This window comes from Phascolarctos cinereus, unplaced genomic scaffold (genome assembly GCF_003287225.1).
Source record: "Phascolarctos cinereus isolate Bilbo 61053 unplaced genomic scaffold, phaCin_HiC Scaffold_4;HRSCAF=312, whole genome shotgun sequence".
Lineage (NCBI taxonomy): Eukaryota > Metazoa > Chordata > Mammalia > Diprotodontia > Phascolarctidae > Phascolarctos > Phascolarctos cinereus.
This window is the reverse complement of record NW_027555847.1, coordinates 701,723,408-701,729,407: the sequence shown is the minus strand read 5'-3', so window position 1 is coordinate 701,729,407 and position 6,000 is coordinate 701,723,408. Positions and strand designations below refer to the sequence as shown.

Genomic DNA, 6,000 nt, shown 5'->3' with positions numbered 1-6,000 from the left:
AGGTACATGAGAGAAGATGTTTGGCCCTAGGCACATTTTGTGTTGGGCAGATCCATTGAGTACCAGGGATGTGATCTGGGGCAGGGGTGGAGGAGAAATCAAGATATGCTTGTTTCTCCTCTCTGGCCTCAGGCTTCCCAACCAATCCCAGCTGTGCCTTTCACCTGGACTCACAGTGAAGTTTGGTCTCCTATTGTTTCCAGTGGGAATTTCAGGCCTGAGCCACCTGGCTTGGCTTGTTTATTGAATCTGTCACACACACACACCCCATCCAGTCCTCAGCTGTCTCCTCTTTAAAGCAGCTATATTCTAATTTCAGAACTAACACTCTCATTTCCAGGAGATACCCAGGACTTCAGCCCAGAGGTCATGGGGACAGCCTGTACCTGGGATTCCTGCTGATACGGAAACAGGATAGTACAAGAATATCGGAAATATTGATATCAGCGGCATGAGTCAGGGCCTTCTGGGAATAGCACTAGCAAGGTGGGTTGTGGGGTGAGGGATCCAGAAACATGGGCCATTGGCAACCTCCTATCCCCCAGAGAGGGCATATAGGCCCCTGTAGGGTGGGGCTGGGAGTGACCACTGGGGAGGAATCTCTAGCAGTGAGAGGGAAACAGACCTTTCTGATTTCAAGTAGATTTTGGCAACTCTCATGCTAGTGTTAATGCATGGATATCCAGATATGGTTTTGTGTGCAGAAATGGATAGATTTGTACATGCTTGAATGTGTGTGCATATATGTACAAGTGCTCTCTCTCTCTCTATGTATAAACACATATAGTATATGCATATAAAATAAGAGAGTATGTATACACACATATTTGTTGTTGTTATTGTTCAGTCATTTAAATCGTATCTGACTCTTCATCACCCCATTTGGGGTTTTCTTGGCAAAGACACCAGAATGGTTTGCCATTTCCTTCTCTAGCTCATTTTACAGAAGAGGAAACTGAGGCAAACAGGATGAAGTGATTTGCCCAAGGTCACACAGGTAGGAAGTATCTGATTTGAACTCAGTTCTTCCTGACTCCAGGCCTGGCTCTTTATCTACTATGCCAGCTAGCTGCCCACATACAGGCGTATGTTTACATGTATATATTTGTGTCCATATTAATTTTTAAATCTGTATTTGAAGAATTTCAGAATTTGAAGGAACCTCAGAAGCTATCTAATTTAATCTGTAGCTGAAAACAAAATCCTTCTACCACATCTCTGGAAAGTGGTCATTTTGGCCTTGCTTGAAAACCTCTGATGAAGGAGGAGCACCCCACCCCTCAGGCCATCCATCTTACTTGTTAGGAAGCTTCCCCTCACATGAAGCTTAAACGTTCCACCACAGGACTTCTCCCTATTACTCCTAGTTGTTCCCTCCAGGGCCAAGCAGAAAAAGGCTACCCCCTCTTCCATGGGAGTCCCTTCAAGTGCTTGAAGACAGTCATCATATTTCCCTTTGATCTTCTATCCTCCAGGCAAAATGTGCTCAGTGCCTTCCTCACTTGATGTAAACTCAAGGACCTTCAATATCTTGCATGTTCTCCAACTTATCCATATCTTGTTGAAACCCAGAATTGAACACAGAACTCCAGATTAACAAAGGCTTTGAATACCAGAGTCAAAGATTTGCTTGTGTGGGTATCTCATAAGCAAAGGGGAACCACTAAGTTTTTGAAGGAGAAGGGCAGTTGTATCATTAAATAAGTGATGGATAAGGTGTACCAACTGCCCTTGATTAGTTCAAATTCTCAGGCCCAGATAAAGTACTTGGCCAAATACTGACAAAAATGGTAGCTAGGATTGATGCACCAATAACAATCATGGAGAGTAGGAAAGGTACAATGGGATTTGTTTAGACATTTTCAGTCATGGCTGACTTTTTGTGACCCCATTTTCTTGGCAATGACACTGGAGTGGCTTGCCATTTCCTTCTCCAGATCATTTTACAAATGAAGAAACTGAGGCAAATGGGGTTAAGCGACTTGCCCAGAGTCACATAGCTAATAAGTGTCTGAGGCTGGATTTGAACTCATGTCTTCCTGTCTCCTGGCCCAAGTTCTATGCATTATAGCACCACCTAGCTGCCTCTGCATGGGAATTGAGAAAGCTAAACTTTGCCCTGATTTTCCAAAAAAGGGGAAACAATAAAGTCTATATGTTACAATAAATTTAGCTTCAACTCTCACCAAAATTTTAGGTTATATTATCTAAGAAATGGCCAGGGAACACCTGGAGCCAGAAGCAGTCATGACAGAGAACCATCACTGCTTTGTCAAGAATAGGGCACGTAAGGCTGATTTTATTTCTTTTTCTGGCAGCAATACTAGACATAGCTAAAGAATGTTGTAGGTGACATTTTTACTAGCAAAGCATTTGACAAAAATTCTCATATTATTCTTGTAGAAAAAAATGAAGGTTTTTTTTTGTTGTTACTTTTAGACAATTGGGGTTAAGTGACTTGCCTAGGGTCGCACAGCTAGTAAGTGTCAAGTGTTTGGTCTGAGGCCACATTTGAACTCAGGTCCTCCTGACTTCAGGGCTGGTGCTCTATCCACTGAGCTACTTAGCTGCCCCCAAGATGAAGAGATTTGGGCTGATTAAAGATGTAGTCAGGTGATTTGTAATTGGTGGAATAGTTGGACCCAAAGAGTCACAGTAAAAGATTCAACAACAGCTTGAAAGAAGGTTCCCCAGTGGAGCATGGAAGGGATCTGTCTATGGTGCTATTCTCTCAGTGACTTGGATAAAGGCACAGATGCACAGAATTCTGGTTTCCTCCAAAGCTCAGCTCAAACATCACCTCCTATGCAAACTTTTCTTCATTCCTGCAGCTGTTAATACCTCCCATCCAACATTACCTTCTATTTACTATGTATTGCATATATTTATGTATAGCAGTGAGGAGGCAGAACACTGGACCTGAGTCAGGAAGACAACTTCAAAACCAGCCTCAGGTACTCAACAGCTGTGTGGCCCTAAGCTGGTCATTCAATCTCGATCTGATTTAGTCTCCTTACCTATAAAATGGAGATAATAACAGTATTTACTTCCCAGGGCTGTTCTAATGATAAAATCAAATATTTATAAAACACTTTGTAAACCTTAAAGCACTATATAAACGCTAGTTATCACCACCACCACCATCATCATCATCATTTGCACATTTCTATACCTATAGGATACAATAGATCGTAAGTTCTTTAAGGTCAGTTTTGTCTCCCCAGCCCCCAGCACACTACCTGGCAAATAGTAGGAGCAGCCAGGTGTCAAAGTAGATAGAACACTGGTCTTGGAACTCATCTTCCTGAGTTCAAATATGGCCTCAGACACTTAGTAACTGTGTGACCCTGGGTGAGTCACTTAACCCTGTTTGCCTCTGTTCCTTATCTGTAAATTGAGCTAGAGAAGGAAATAGCAAACCACTCCAGCATTTTTGTCAAGAAAACCCCAAAATGAAGTCACAAAGAGTTAGACATAATGAGTGAACAGCAGCAATAAATGTTTGTTGATTGGTTGATTATCAAATTTGTACATGAAATGAGACTAGGAAGCAGTTAACACACTGGGGCAAAGAATAAAAGGCCAAAAAGATCTTGGCATCTTAGAATATTGAGTAAAATCTAACAGATGGAATTGAATAAGAATAAGGGGAAGGGAAGGGAACCAACGTTTATTAGTCAGCTACTGTTTTCAGGTGCTGACTAAGCGCCTTACACATACTATGTCATTTTGATCCTCACAACAATTCTGGGAGGTAGGTGCTATTATAATGCCCACTTCTCAGTTGTCAAAACTGAGGCAGACAGAGGTTCAATGACCTGCCCAGAATTACTCAGTTAAGAAGTGGCTGCGGTCAGATAGGAACCCAAATGTTTCTAACTCTAGGCCAGACAACATTCTATCCACAGCACCACCTTAGTTATTGTTGTCGCTAGGCAATGAGGTGATGCCATGGGTAGAGTGCCGGGCTTTGAATCAGAAAGACTCATCTTCATGAGTTCAAATCCGGCCTCAAGACACTCAAGCTCAGTGACCCTAAGTAAGTCTACTTGCCTCAGTTTCCTCATCTGTAAAACGATCTGGAGAAGGAAATGGCCAACCACTCCAATATATTTGCCAAGAACCCTAAAAAGAATCAGACACAATTGAATCACAATAAAACCCTCAGGTTCAAAAAAAGTCAGTTTCACAAGGATGCAGTGGATCTAATGTGGCTAAGGAATAGTTAAAAAAATTAAAAAGATCTTGAGTTTTTTTAATGCTGTGAGTTCAGTGTAAGAGTTCCATCATGTATGATGGAACTTTCAGCTTACATTCAGAACGGACAGAAGAGATATCCCACTGCATTCTGCCCTGGTCAGACCACATCTAGGGCATTGTGGTCAGTCCTAGGTGCCACAGTTTGAGAAGGATGAATGATAAACTGGATGACTTCTACAATAAGGGAGTCTTCTTACTCTCCTTGGTCCCAGAGAGCAGAACTAGAAGAAATGGGAGGGGTGGGGGTGCAGAGAAGATTTCTGCTCAATGTCAAGAAAATCTTCCTCATGATCGGAAGTGAAAGGAGCAGCCTCTGGGGGTGGCTCATTAGAGAGACTCAGACACAATGACTGAAAAATTTATAAAGCACTATACAAATGCTAGTTATCATTACCCCACCATGATCATCATCATTTGCATATTTCTACACCTATAGGTACTACATCCTTCATTAGAGAAAGTTAACACTAGGATATGTAGTAGGTGCTTAACAAATGTGTATTGATTGATTGGACAAATAACTACTTGTCAGGATGGTCATAAAGGGGCTCAATCAGGCCTGGGTAAAACTAGATGGCCTCTGAAATCCCTTCTAACTCTGAGTTTCAGAGATTCTGACATCCTTGTGCCTTAGGCATACGGTCAGGTACAGTAGAGATTTGTAAAACTAAATTGAATTAATTCCTTCTCCTGAATATGTTTCTCTCTTTTCTTCCACCCTAGAGTCCTGACCCTCTCTCCTCTTTCTCCTCCTTTTTCCCCTTTGCTGTCTTTCTTTCTTCTACTCCCTCTCTCTGATGTCTCAGCTGGCCCAACTCTTCTCTGTTATATACAAGAAAAGGCTTAACTGTAGTCAATTAAGAAACAGGATTTGTGGCTGTTCCATGGCAAACAATTCTTTTGTGGTTAACCCCAGTGAAGACCCAGCCTCTTATCTCCTGCTTCCCTGGGAACAGAGAAAAACACCAGCTGTAGATTCTCCCACAGTCTCAGCCAACAGTTTCCCTCCTAACTGTCACCTTTCCAACCTGACAAAAGATTGCCCTGATTAGGGGAGGAGGGGGAAATGAGACACTAAGAGATGAAGAGACCCCTCTGGAGCCCACTGGCACTTGTACCATACCCAAACCTCATCCCAGCTTTACCACTCATTTCCTGGGTGGCTTTGGGCAAGTCCCTTCACCTCTCTGAACCTGTTTCTTCATCTGTAAAAAGAGGGGGTTGAACTCAATGTCCCCTAAAGTCCCTTCCAAATCTAACTGTGTGATGCTGTGGGTATATGGGAGTTGGTGTTTACGGTGTCTTCCAACTCATGGTTTTTGTGATTCTGAGATTGCTCTTCAGAATAGCCCTTCTCCAAAGCTCTGACTCAGCTCACTTCTCCCCACTCTCTTAGGGTTGGGGCTGAGAACTAAAGTGGGGGGGGGGGGCAGAAAAGATGCATACCCCAGAGAAAGAATATATTTCAATGCAGAAAACAAAATATTCCTCTCCATCCATCCCCTGGGGGTCTTCTGCATGAAAGACACTTTGCTGCCCCCATGTGGCTCTGAGATGCTATTTTTCATAAAGCTTTCAAAAAGACCCCAGGCTTGTCTATTCCTGAGTAGCCAAAAAAGCCAGCTCTGGGGAACACTGATGATCTCTCAGCCAGGCTGGGACCCTCAAGAGCAGGCCCCTTTATACAAAGGTCATGACCACAGACCACTTCTGACAGCCTGGTGTACAAGAAGTCCCAGG

General features: G+C 42.9%; 1 protein-coding gene across 2 annotated transcripts in view; it reads right to left on the bottom strand.

Annotated features, from left to right (window-relative positions):
• Positions 1 to 6,000, bottom strand: part of SDSL (serine dehydratase like) — a 29,722-nt gene that overhangs the window by 1,332 nt on the left and 22,390 nt on the right. The window contains exon 9 of one of the 2 annotated variants that reach the window (XM_078154345.1): positions 4,081 to 4,125. The exons of the other annotated variant lie outside the window; for it this stretch is intronic. The gene's annotated coding sequence lies outside the window, so the exon portion shown is untranslated. Of the gene's footprint in view, positions 1 to 4,080; positions 4,126 to 6,000 lie in introns of those variants that run through there. 2 annotated transcript variants of the gene reach the window in all.